The sequence below is a fragment of the Mobula hypostoma genome, chromosome 5 (assembly GCF_963921235.1).
Source record: "Mobula hypostoma chromosome 5, sMobHyp1.1, whole genome shotgun sequence".
In the NCBI taxonomy this organism is placed as follows: domain Eukaryota; kingdom Metazoa; phylum Chordata; class Chondrichthyes; order Myliobatiformes; family Myliobatidae; genus Mobula; species Mobula hypostoma.
The window spans coordinates 142981075-142994815 of NC_086101.1; the positions used below are offsets into that span (position 1 = coordinate 142981075).

Below are 13741 nucleotides of genomic sequence, written 5' to 3' on the forward strand. Positions count from 1 at the left end.
TGGGTGAATAGTTTAGCTCATGAGGGAGCTGCGGAGCAGACTCGATGGGCTGAATGGCCTACTTCTGCTCCTTTGTCTTGTGATCTTGTGATAAAGGCCAGCATGCTATATGCCTTCTTCATCACAATGTTTACCTGTGACACCACTTACCACTCCTAAAAAGTAAGTATCTGCTCATGATTATATGAGTTATTTGGGAGCATCTGCTACATTTAAATTATGTGCCCTGTTCCTGCACTAAAATAGTAGTTGTATTTCAAAAGTACTTACTTGCCTCTTGTGGACATGCATTACTCAAAGAATTGTGAATGGCTCTCTAAAGATGAAAGTCATTCTTCACCATTGTCTTGCTGATATCCCTCCTTGTTTTGTAGGCACAGTTTCCACAGGGGCTAGGTTCTGCTTATGTGGAGTTGGTGTGGAGACGGTATGGTAGGCAATACCCTGGTCAGTTTGAGCCTCTGGAAGTTGGACATTAAAAACATGGTTTTAAGATATGATTGGAATCTGCAAATAGTATGCAGGAGCTGATGATTAACAGAGGACTCAAAGCATTGCCAGAGTGATCTTGATTTGCTCTCGGCTCCAAGCTCTGTGGAAATCAGGCACACGTAGACACTTGAAAAGAAAAAGTCAGCAACTCCCTGAAGCTCATGTGATTCGACATTCAATTGGACTTTATTAAACTAGTTCACTGTGAAATCTGCTACTCTGTTTGCTAAATTGCAACACAGACTATGCTTCAACACTCCTTCAGAAAATTCCTCGGCCTTTTTCTCGAAACTTAATTGAAAATAATATGTGGTTTTGATAGAGCAAAAAGAGGGAAATTGACTCCACTTGCCAAGCGGCCAGAGACATAATGAAATTGGCAGAAGCACCAGAAGGAGAAATGTGTTTTTAAACACAGCAACTTACTGCAAGATACTTTTCAATGCCTGGATGAGCAATTGAAACAGCTTGACTGGTTGCTTTCAGAAGGGGAATTGGACCAATAATTGAATAGAGAAAACTGCCATTCTCCAAGACAGAATGGGATGAAATTCATGAATGGTTTGAAAACCCTCTCTGAGTATGACTGACCTCATCTAGAATTGCAATATTCCCTGACCTGTGTCGGGATTGGCTCACAGAGGAGCCACAGTATTCCTTGTATCATTCTGTATACTCTGCAATAGAACTTCCAGACCTAGCTGAAATGTAATTTCTTCCAGCAGTGCAGCCTAATAAACCATCTGGATATTCACATTGTCATTGGCTGGATCATGCAACATTAAACGAATCACAGACACTCTAACAGTGGGTGTAGGAGGGTGCAAGTTCAACCTGGAGCATTAACCTGTAGGGTAAGTGCCACAACAATTGCACCCATGGACCTTGTGCATCTTAAAAAGCACCAGCCTTACAATATGCAGTGTGGGATTTAGCTGTAACATGTCTGATTCCTCTGGAGTTAGCTGGTTAGCCAAACAGCTCTGAAAATCGTGACTGCACTCACTGACATTGCTTACTCTGCAACTTCTGCTAACCACCTGGACTGGCTTGATCTCTTCCTATACTTTACAGGTGAGAGGACGTAACCGACAGCTTAGAACATGGTCTAGAGCCTTTCACTCTGAACATCAGTCTTGAGTCATGAACATAAATAATGTCTGTCTGCCTGTCTAGGTACCATATCCGATGCAGACATTGCTGACCATGGTTTTCCATATAGATCTATCCCTCGTTCTTTGGATGACTTCCATTTCTTCAATGTGTAGCCACCTGGTTAGGCTTTTGATGTACATAAGCCGAGGTCTTCCTCTAGGTTTGCTCCCCCTGATCTTTCCAGAGAGTATGAATTTTTCTAGTTCATCTTTCCGCATGATGTGTCCTAGGTATCTGAGTTGTCTTTCTCTTATTGTTGGTATGAGCGATCCAAGTGCTTGGGCTCTTCTGAGACCTTCTTCATTTGATGTGTGTGTGGTCCATGGTATTTTTAACATTCTCCTGTAGAACCATAATTCAGCTGCTTCTAGTCTCTTTTCCATTGCTGGGGAAATGGTCCAGCGTTCACTTCCATAAGTCAGGATAGAATAAATGTAGCACTGCAGTATTCTGTTTTTAGTGTACATGCTCATCTTTCTGTCTGTTAATATGGTCTTCATTTTTTGGAAAGCTTCTTTCGCCATTGCTATTCTGTATTTGATATCTGTGTTGCACCTGCCATCACTTGTTATTAGGCTGCCAAGATACCTGAATTCGTTGACTTGTTTGATGTTTGTATTTCAGATCTCGATCACACATTGTGGGATGTTTGTCTTTCTGGAGATGACCATGCTCTCTGTCTTCTTGGTGTTGATTGAAAGGCCTCTGTGGTTACTTTCTGCTGCCACTATGGTGAGTACTTCTTGAAGTTTTGTTTCTGAGTCAGCTATTAGTACGATGTCATCAGCATATCTGATGTTATTTATATTATGGCCTCCAATTATGAATCCTTTGATGTCTGATACTTCTCAAGATATTCTCACTATGCAGGTTGAATAAGTCTGACAAAAAGACACAACCTTGCCTGACTCCTCTCATGATATTCATATACTCAACTCACTTCTCCTTCTATTCTGATGGATGCTGTCTGGTCCCAGTATAAGTTTCTTAAAAAACGTATATCTTAAGAAACAAACAATAGCAATGTACAAGAATAGAATCAGAAGCTCTAAAAAGTTTTAAATGCTCATAGATCTGAATTGTAATAAAGAAGGCATTTTGGTGATGATTAATAAAGTGGCTTCTTTTCAGATATAAATATAAATGTAAAATACCATAATACTTCTAGATTATAAATGTCTGACCTTTAGACTGTGGACTATGTTCTAGTAGGTTAATACAGTATTTGTCATTCACAGTTAAGTGGTACTAGAGAGTGTTATTGGATACAGATTTGATATGGTTTGATGTGGTTACAATTTAGTCCAGAAGTAGTGAATTCTAGCCACATTATACCATATTAAATAGAGTCTTGAGTTTGATACCAAATAAAGTCCTGAGTTCTTCTCTCTTAATCTGCTTTCTCGAATGAATAAAAATACTGATTTTCAAGCAGGCCTCACACAATAGAGATTCAGGCTTGCCCTTTGGGTCATGTGGCTGTGCTTTGGTCATAAGATACAAAAAGACAATGCAAACTATGTCATAAGATTGATTCCAAGTTTTGTCACACTCATTTTACAAATTCGTTCTTTTCCCCCTTCACTGATTTTGAATATAAACACTTTCTTCTGATTCTGACAAGGAGTTTGCTTCCAAAGGATTGGCAACCATTTGTTCTCATATTTAGGTTCTGTTGGCTTCATCTTTATTATCAGCTAGGTACTCAATTGAAGCAAAAACACAAATTGCTGGAGAAACTCAGCAGGTCAGGCAGCACCTGTGGAAGGAAATGGAATGTGTCTCTGCCCTCCCACTTAAGGAAGCTAGAATTAATTCTGATCTTGTCAAAATAAAAGTCAGGCAAGGTACCAAGCTGTACTTTGAGGTATGCCTGCTTTACTGCTACACCAATGTGATAGATCTCACTAACTGTCCCTATCCAATTCTATATCCTTGTTTGCACACTGACGGTTATTTAGAGAAACATATTATTGGAACCGATTACACAGAAGGAGATCATTTGACCCATCATATCTGTGCTAGATCTTGCAAAGAGTTCTACGTTAGTATCTCACCATGTTTCTTTCCCCTACATCTGTACAAGCCTTTGCTTTTCAAGTATTTAAGCAGTGATTCCTCAAAAAGACAGCATCCATCACAAAGGATCCCCATCACCCAGGACATGCCCTCAACGACTCAAACGATTCAAGAACAACTTCTTCCCCTCTGCCATCCAATTTCTGAATGAACATTGAACCCACGAACACCACCCCACTACTTTTTTAGCTATATTATATATTTACTGCAATTCATAGTTTTTTTTTATTAATATGTATTGCTTTGTACTGCTGTGGCAAGAACAGCAAATTTCATGACATGTCAGTGTTGTTAAACCTGATTCTGATATTACTCCTTTTGAAAATTACTGTTAAAGTGTTCAAGCATTGCATTCCAGATCACTGAAATTCAGCAGCATAAAAGAAACCCCTTACAACCAAAGGCAGCTGATACAGAGTCCAGATTCTGTGTTTCTGGGTGTTAGAACCAACAATAGTAGTGCCAGGCGATCAGGGAACCAGGGGGATAAAAACCTGAACCTCAGAGATGTGGGTGGGTGTGAGGGAATAGGATGATGTGGGTGGTCAGTGCCATGATCAAAGATAATTAAAGTTTTTATCTTGCAGAAATTCTAATCCAACCCCTTGCTGGTTAAAAAAGAATCCTTCTTCCAAGGGTGACCAACATTCATTCTTTGGACAATTTGATCGAGTTTTCTCCATAATGTTCTAAAGGGAATTACATCATCCAGTATGTGTCTTACGTGGAAGTTGTGTCAGGCATAGAACAGCAAGTTACTCTTGGAATGGTTGGGTCAAATTCTTGGAGTATTGCAAAATGAAAAGGAAATGTTTGTTATCCCACTGTACTCCAGGTGAAGTCATTTTCAATTGCATAACGTTGAAACATGATTGTGCAAGTGTATTATTGGATTGAATTTTTCTATAGTTGCAAGCAATGCTTTCCAAAGTATTCTTGTTGCATTCAGAACTAATGCTTTGATTTGACACAATTTAAAATGGAAAACAATATGGGCATAAGCAAGCAACACACACAAAATGCTGGAGGAACTCAGCAGGCCAGGCAGCATCTATGGAAAAAAAGTACAGTCGATGCTTTGGGCCGAGACCCTTCAGCAGGTCTGGAGAGAAAAGGCTGAGGAGTAGATGTAAAAGGTGGGGGAGGGAAGAGAGAAACACAAGGTGATAGATGAAACCGGAGGGGGAGGGATGAAGTAAATAGCTGGGAATTTGATTGGTGAAAGAGATACAGGATTGGGGAAGTGGGAGTCTGATAGATGGAGATAGGTAAAAGAAAGAAAAGGGGGAGGAGCACCAGAGGGAAGAGATGGGCAGACAAGAAGATAAGGTGAGAGAAGGAAAAGACGATGGGGACTTGTGAAGGAGAGGGCAGGGCCATTACTGGAAGTTCGAGAAATTGATGCTCATGCCATCAGGTTGGAGACTACCCAGACGGAATATAAGGTATTATTCCTCCAATTTGAGCATGGCCTCATTGCAACAGTAGAGGAGGCCATGGATTGGCATATCAGCATAAGCAATTTCACAGCGTGGAAGCCTAAACAAATAACAAATTGATCAAGTTGTTGAAGCTTGGGCAATAGGAGAGAAAGAGAGACAGGGCACTTACAGGTGTGAGAAAGTGCGAAGTATATTGAGGAATCAAATGTAGAAGTGACTGGATACAATAATTTAATAAGTACTGTGGCATCAAAGTGGAATTAGGAAGGATATATCTTCTTTCCTTGACTTCTCTGGTCATCATGTTAGTTCATCATCTTACAATAAATCATATTAGTGCCCAGAGGTTTAACCTATTAGCACTGGAAAAATTGACACTAGGAAGAAATCAGTTGTGTTCTTCTGAATTACCCAGAGAAGTGGCTAAGCATGGTTGTTTATTGACTTAAACTTGTCCTAGAGCAGATTACTAGCGCACAAAGTAACTTTAAAGCAAAATGTCAATGGTTCGATTTAATATCAGAGAATGTGTACAGTATGCAACCTGAAATTCTTACTCTTCACAGATATCCAAGAAACAGAAGAAAACCCCAAAGAATGAATGACAGGAAAACATTAGAACCCCAAATCCCCCTCTCCTTCCCATGCACAAGCAACAGCAAAAGCATTAACCCTCCACCCTACTTGCCTCAGCCAAAGCATCAGACCCCCCCATCACTCACCACATAATAGTAAACACCCCCCCCAGAGATCATGATCTAAAGTCCATCAAAAAAAAAACAAAATATGCACATGAAAACAATTTTATCTTTTTTAGATCACACCAGTAATTACTTCCAGGTGAAAATATCATCAGTGGATAAATGGCCTGATTACTTCTATACACAATTTACTATTCCATGGTAGATTCTTTCAAATTGATTTTATTGTCATATGAAAAGTACATGTCTGCATGGGTGCAATGAAAAACATACTTGCAGCAGCATCACAGGCACAGAGAATCACAAGAAAAACATGCAGTAAACATGGGATCCCACATGAGAGTTGGCCAAGGAGGTTCAGTCACTTGGTATTCAGGATGAGGTAGTAAATCGGATTAGACATTGGCTTCATGGGAGGAGCCAGAGAGTGGTAATAGGTGGTTGCCTCTCTGACTGAAAGTCTGTGTCTAGTGGAGTGCTACAGCGATTGGTGCTGATTCCATTGTTGTTCGTCATTTATATCAACGATCTGGATGATAATGTGGTAAATTGAATCAGCAAGTTTTTGGATGACACCAAGATTGGGGGTTTAGTTGACAGTAAGGAAGGCTATCAAATTTTGCAGTAGGGTCTGGACCAGCTGAAAAAATGGGATGAAAAATGGCAGATGGAATTTACTGCACTTTTGGAGGACAAACCTGAGTAGGATTCACACCGTGGGTGGTAGGGCACTGCAGAGTTAGGTAGAACAGAGGGATCTGGGAAAACTGCATAATAGATAGGGTCGTAAAGTGAGCTTCCCACACTCTGCCTTCATAAATCAAGGCATTGAGTACATGAATTAGGATCGTAATTTGAAGTTGTATAAGATGTTGATGAGACTTAACTTGTATTGAAAGAGTGCAGAGAAAATTGACAAAGATGTTGCCAGGACTTGAGGACCTGAGTTAAAGGGGAGCGTAGGAGAATGGGGGGAGATTTGATAGGAGTATACAAAATTATGAAGGGTATTGACAGGAGAAATTCAAGCTGTTGTTTTCTGCTGAGGTAGAGTGAGACTAAAATTGGAGGTTGTTGGTTAAGGAAAATGGTGAAATATTAAGGGGAACATGAGGTGGAACTTCACTCTGAGGGTGGCAAGAACGTGAAATGAGTGAAAGTGTTGGATGGGGTGTTCAATTTTCATATTTAAGATAAATTTATACAAGTACATGGATGGGAAGTATATGAAAGGCTGTGGTTCAGGTGCAGGACGATGGGACGAGCAGATTAATAATTTGCCAAAACTGGATGTGCTAAAGGACCTGTTTTTGTGCTGTAGTGTTCTAAGACCCTATGAATTATACAAAATTATACAAGAAAGAGCACAAAAGCAGAATTAAAAATTGCATGTAGTAAACATAAAACAGAATTTTTAGAAGTCTGTATAATGTGCAAAGTGGTCATAGTATTCCTACAGTGAGGTAGTGATTAGAGTTATGTTGAACAAAAGCAATTGTTTTTGGACAAACTAGTGTGGGAGTTCAGGCTCTTGTACCTCATGCCCAATAGTAGCAGCAAGAATATGTTTGGCCTGGATGGGGGTGTAGTGGTATCTTAGATGTTAGATGTTGCTTTCTTGAGGCATTTCCTCATGTCAATACTACCAATAGTGGGAGGGATGTTCCCATGGTGGAGTCCATAGCTCTCTGCAGCTTCTTGTGCTCCTGCACATTCAAACTGCTATCCAAGACCATGATGTAATCAGTGAGAGCATCAATGACATCACACTTCACGTGCAGCACAGTTTGTTCCTCAAAGGCATAAACTGACATTTCTGAAGCAAACTATAATCTCTGCTTAGTACTCATATAAAACCTGGGCTCTCGTCACCCTGAAATTCCACATTAGAGGTAAATCAAAGCAAATCCCCAGTTGGCAGTGATTGGATTATTTGAAATCTCACCACTGGTTGCAGCCCTTTTCTACACAGGAAAACAGAGATCATGCAGAAACTTCAGCCTTGCAGATCATCTCCAACTTCATTGGATCAGGGCACACATACAGGTTACTTTGTGCCCGTTTCCTCCACACTTTCCCTCACCTATGTAGCATTCTTTAATACAGTTGGTGTTCACATCCTTTTACATCCAGTGCTCTTTCCCACTTCCTGTCCCCTGAGGCTATGTCATAAAGTCATGCCAATTGGAAGCCTTCCTTGCAGCTACTGTTGGGTCCTATTTAAAAACACGATTCTATGTGTAAACCACTCTCTTGCTGTTTTTTTCCTATTAATTTTTGGATTTTTTCACAAATTTTAAGGGGATCAATTTGTGTATAGTGGACAAAATTGGGGTGAAATCGAATATCAAACATTGGACTTCCAAAGTCCTTAGACCATCACTACTGGTGGAAATAAAATCCATCCAGAGAATTTGACACTTGTCAAGAAATTAGACTCAAAGAACTAGTGTTGCTGAGATTATTCATAACTATAAAGTATAGAAGCAGTATTAGGCCACTTGGCTCATTAAATCTTCTCCACAATTCAACCATGACTGATATATTTTTTCAACACTCTTCCCTCCTCTCCTCCCAATGATCCTTAACTGTGTACCATTCAAGAACTATCAATCTGTGTCTTAAGTACACCCAATGACTTGGCCTCCACATCCCTATATGGTAATAAATTCTACAGATTCACCTCCCTCTTGCTGAAGAAATCCCTTCTCACCTTAGTTTTAAAGAGGCATTCCTTTATTCTGAAGCACTGGCCTCAGATTCTGTCAATTGTGTCTGGTGTCTAAGTGAGGGGGAGTTGATGTGGCAGTAGAGAGAACAAATTGGAATTAACGTAGGATTAGTATAAATGAGTGGTTGATGTCAATGTAGACTTGATCGGCTGTAGGGCCTGTTTCCTTTCTGTATCTCTGTGTCACTCTATGACTGAAAGAAAAGGGCCATATTTAATGAATTTTATCCAGGCTCGTAACAATTTCTAACACAACAGCCTGCACAACAGAGTAAAAGCCCATGGCACCCAAGGGAAAGTGTTAATCTACCACTAAAACAGTTCCTTTAATTTACAAATTACCTTGCTCTGTTGACTCCATGGGCACATTTACTTAGTTCGAAATCAATACGGCTCTCTTACCTACTCATATAATCAACCAGCAGGTAAAACTTAAGCCTCAGTTGGTGAAAGGGACAGAGGGAAGATAAGGAAAATGATTTTCCTTCATGGAGTGTTAGTACTCTGGAGCCCTCTGCCTAAAAGTGTGGTGGAGACGGAAACTCACATGGATACAGAGAAAATACCTGGAGGAGCTCTCAAAGAGCTGGAGTGAAAACTGAACTAGAAGTGGAATTAATCTAAATAGCTATATTTTTTATCTAGAATGTACAGAGGGGACAAAAGGCCTCCGGATCAATTAACTAGGAGCTATCAGATTTTACAAAATGAAGTCAAGACATCTGCTACGAAGATACTTTCTCTTCGCATATTTTTACAATTATGAGAGTTGGCTCCACTAAAGTTACTAGTGTAGGATGTAAGTTGAAGTGACTTGTTATGATCTGGAATGTGCTTCCTGAAAGCAAATGCTACATTAACTTTCAAGAGGGTTTTAGATAAATATTTGGATATACTTTCAGGACTTTGGGGAGTGGGACTAATTGGATCATTTCTGAGAAGAGCTGGCACAGGAATGATGGGCTGGCTGGCCTCTCTCTGTGCTGTATGATTCCATGCCAGGGATTTTATTTGGAACTTCCTAAATGTCCAGGAGAAGTTACGAGCAGGGCCCCTTTAAGTAGGAAACCCGCCCATGGGTAACCTGACTGACAGGGTGAAAACCTCTCATAAATAAAGCATGCCTTGGATGGCTGAAACCTGTCATTTGCATTACATTGGGGAAGTTGAGTTGCATGGCCCAGATACAGGTTCCCAACCTGGGGTCCATGGACCACTTGCTTAATGGCATAAAAAAAAGGGTTGAGAATCCCCTGGTCTAGATAATGGGGAGTGATGATTTTGTGGGGAAGATCAATGATGGTGGGAGGCTCCCCAGTGGTAGGGTGGAGGTAGACAATGGGCTGTAATGATGGTTAGGGGAAGATAGGAACATAAGGGCAGAAGGAGGTGAATTAGTCCTCTTGAACACGGTCTGCCATGCACGGAAATTAACACTGATGCGAGGAAAAGCTCCATTCATCCATCTTTCCCTTATGTGTCTCAATGACTTTGATTACTTAAAGTCTACCAGAATTTAAATTAGTGACTGACCCAGAAACAGTTTGTGACAGTGGAGACACAAGAAACTGCTGCTACTAGAACCTGGAGCAACCCACAGAATGCTGGAGGAAAACAGTGGCTCAGGCGACATTTGTGGAGGGCAGTGGGCATTTCATGTTGAGACCTTTCATCAGTCCAGATGAAGGTTCTCAACCAGAAACATTGATTGTCCATTTCCCTATCTCGCTGCTTATCTTGCTAGTTCCTCCACCATTTTGTACATTGCTTCAGTTTGTGACAGGGTTCACAAATTTCTCCCACTCTTTGTTGAAGATTTGCTAGGCTAAATCTCTGGAAGTCCAGCATCTAGAGCAGGCAGAAGAGATTTAATTGCATTTTTCATTGTGTTTGGCACAGACATCATGGGCCGAAGAGCTTGTTCCTTTGTTAATCTATGTTCTATATTATCTTCTCATCCTAGATTCCCTAATCAACGGAAATGGCTTCGCTCTAATAGTTTCTGTCTACCCTATTAATTCCCCATTATCTTATAATCTTCAATTAATTCATCACCTAACCTTTTAAATTCTTGTGAATGCAATCCAAGTTTGTTTAATTCTTGTAATTTAAACGTTGCAGCCCAGGAATCATTCTTTCAAATCTACGCTGCACCCTTTCCGATATATCTTTCAAAGGAGCAGAGGCCTGAACTGCTCATATTGCTTGGAAGAGTTCTAACCAGGTCTTTGTAGTACTTTGTTATACTTTTTGGCCATTTTATTGGAATGATGTCTGGAACAGCTAGGAAGCCTCTTGTGGAAAGATTGGACAGGCTCAGCTTGTGTCCACTGGAGTTTGAAATCGTGAAAGGGGAACTGATTATCATATCAGATGTTAAGGATTCCTGAGAGGGTGGTTGTGGAGATGTTTCCTTGTATGTGAAAATCTAGAACTTGCATCACCCTTTAAACTAAGGAGTCACCCAGTTAAGACAGATGTTCAGAATGTTTAGAACTCTTTCTCAAAAGGCAGTGGAATAAGAATCTGAATATTTTTATGACAGAGGCAGAAAAAAATTAATAAGTAAGGGATGATAGGTAACAGAGGCTCAGCAGCTATATAGAGCCGAGTTTATAATAAAATCAGTCTTGATCTAACTCAGTGGAGGAGCAGGTAGGAGTGGTATACAATTCATGTTGCATCCTAATTCCTTAAACATATAACAAAAAAACATTCCACTTACATTGCTAATTATCTTCTGTCTCTTTGGGTGCCTCAAGTTCCTAGAAAAAAACATCATAAATAATCTGTCCTGGTCCAACCACGTAGACACTATGGCCAAGAAAACATACTAGTGCCTCTACTTTCAGAATAATAAAAGAATTTCAAAGTTCAAAGTTCAAAGCAAATTTATTATCAAAGTACAAATGTCAGCATATATAACCCTGAGATTCATTTTCTTGCAGGCATTCACAATAAATACAAAGATGTACAATAGAATCGATGAAAAAATGTACTCAACAAGCCATACAGTCAACGTGCAAAAGACAACAGACTGTGAAAATACAAAAAAAACAAATAAAATAGTAACAATAAATAAATAAATAATAAATATGGAGAGCATGAGATGAAGAATCCTTTAAAGTGAGTCCATAGGTTGTGGGAACAGTTCAGTGTTACTGTGTGTGAAGTTCAGTGAAGTTATTCACTCTGGTTCACTTTAATCACTGAGAGGTGCTCGAAAGCTGTGGCGGGACTAGAATGTTATCACCTCCTACAAAGTGAAACCAAGTGACAGAGGTGAGAACAAGGTTTTGCTCCTGGTGTGCTCAATACCTTTAATGTTTGCTTTGATTGTCAAACCATGGAGGAACTTTCACAAATGCCTACAGCCCCCGAAGACCCTGTGATTTAGATCTTTGAGGCCAATGTGAGAGCATCCTTCAGAATGATAAGCCTACAGAAAGCATTTGGCCAAGTATTAAAGACTTGTGTTGATCAACTGGCTAACTGATATCTTTAACTCCTCACTTTGGCAGACTGAGGTACCCAATTGCTTCAAGCAGTCTTCAGTGACTAAGAAGAGTGTGATAACTGGCCTCAATGACTTTAGTCCAGTAGCACTTACAGTATATCCACAGTAATGAAGTGCTGTGAGAGGTTGGTGATGAAACATATCAACTCCTGGATGAGAAGTGACTTGGATCTGTTTCAATTTGCCTATCATCACAACAGATCAACAGCAGATGCCACCTCATTGGCTCTCCGCTCAATCCCGGTACATCTGGACAGTGAAGGTACATACATCAGGATGCTCTTCATTGACTAAAGCTCAGCATTCAATACTATTATCCCCTCAAAAATAATCAATAAGCTTCAAGGCCTTGGCCTCAATATCTTCTTGTACAATTGGATCCTCACTTTCCTCACTTGCAGACCTCAGTCAGTTCAGATAGGTAACATATCCTCCACAATCTCCATCTGCACAGATGCACCACAGGGCTGTGCATTTAGCCCACTGCTCTACTAGCTTTATAACTGGAGGTTAAGCACAGCTCCAGTGCCATATTTAAGTTTGCTGATGACACTACTGTTGTTGGCCAAATCAAAAGTGATGACAAATCAGCATATAGGAGGGAGACTGAAAATCTGATAGAGTGGTGCCACAACAGCAACCTCTAATTCATCAGGATTTCAGAGATGGAGGGGGCCAGCATCTTTAAATTCCTCTGTGTTATCATTTCAGAGGATGTGCCCTGAGTCCAGCATGTAATTCCCATTACAAAGTAAGCCAGGCAGTGCCTCTACTTTCTTACGTTTGCAAAGCTTCAGCATGCCATCTAAAACCTTGACAAACTTCTGTAGATATGTGGTGGAGAATGTACTGACTGGCTGCATGACTGCTTGGTATGGAAACACCAATGCCCTTGAATGGAAAATCCTACAAAAAGTACTGGATACAGCCCAGTCCATCACTAGTAAAGCCCTTCCCAGCATTGAGCACATCTACAAGGAATATTGCATGTAGTCTTTTCCATTTTGGCATGTCTCCTTTGAACCTCACCAATGCTTATAGATCCACCACAGACGCATCACAGCTCACTATGGTAACTGCTTTGCCTGAGACTTATTGCTTCCTTGTTAAAGCTGCCAACGTAATCAAAGACCTGGTCCACCTCAGTCATTCACTCTTTTTCCACCTCCCATTGGGCAAAAGCCTGCAAGCACATAACTACAAGGCCCAAGGACAGCTCCAATGCCTCTACTATTGGCCTATTGAAGGCTCCCTTTGTATGAAATGGTTGTACTCTAGACCTCACAATTTAGCTCATTATTACCTTGTTATTGTCTGTTTACACTGTACTTTTTCTACACCATGACACTTTATTCTGCATTATCTAATTATTTTTCTTTGAATGACTTCAATACAATGATGTGATGAGATAATCTATGTGGATAGTAAATTTTTTACTGTACCTCAGTAACTGTGACAATACTAAACCAATTTACCAATTTAAAGTTACCTGTTCATTCAAATTCCTTCGACCCTTTATGAAAAACTGTAGTTTGTGCCTCTAAAATGACAAGGTGAAGCCAGAGAAAACTCTTGTAGAGACTGCCAGTTATCTTCGTCTTCTCCAAATCGTTCGTCTGACCTA

General features: G+C 40.3%; 1 long non-coding RNA gene across 1 annotated transcript; it reads left to right on the forward strand.

The window, feature by feature from the left end:
- The first annotated feature begins 803 nt into the window (after nt 1-803).
- Nucleotides 804-12181, forward strand: LOC134346309 (uncharacterized). The gene is made up of 3 exons (XR_010017897.1): nt 804-1346; nt 2272-2379; nt 12122-12181. It is a non-coding gene; the product is annotated as an uncharacterized LOC134346309 (long non-coding RNA).
- The last annotated feature ends 1560 nt before the right edge of the window (nt 12182-13741 follow it).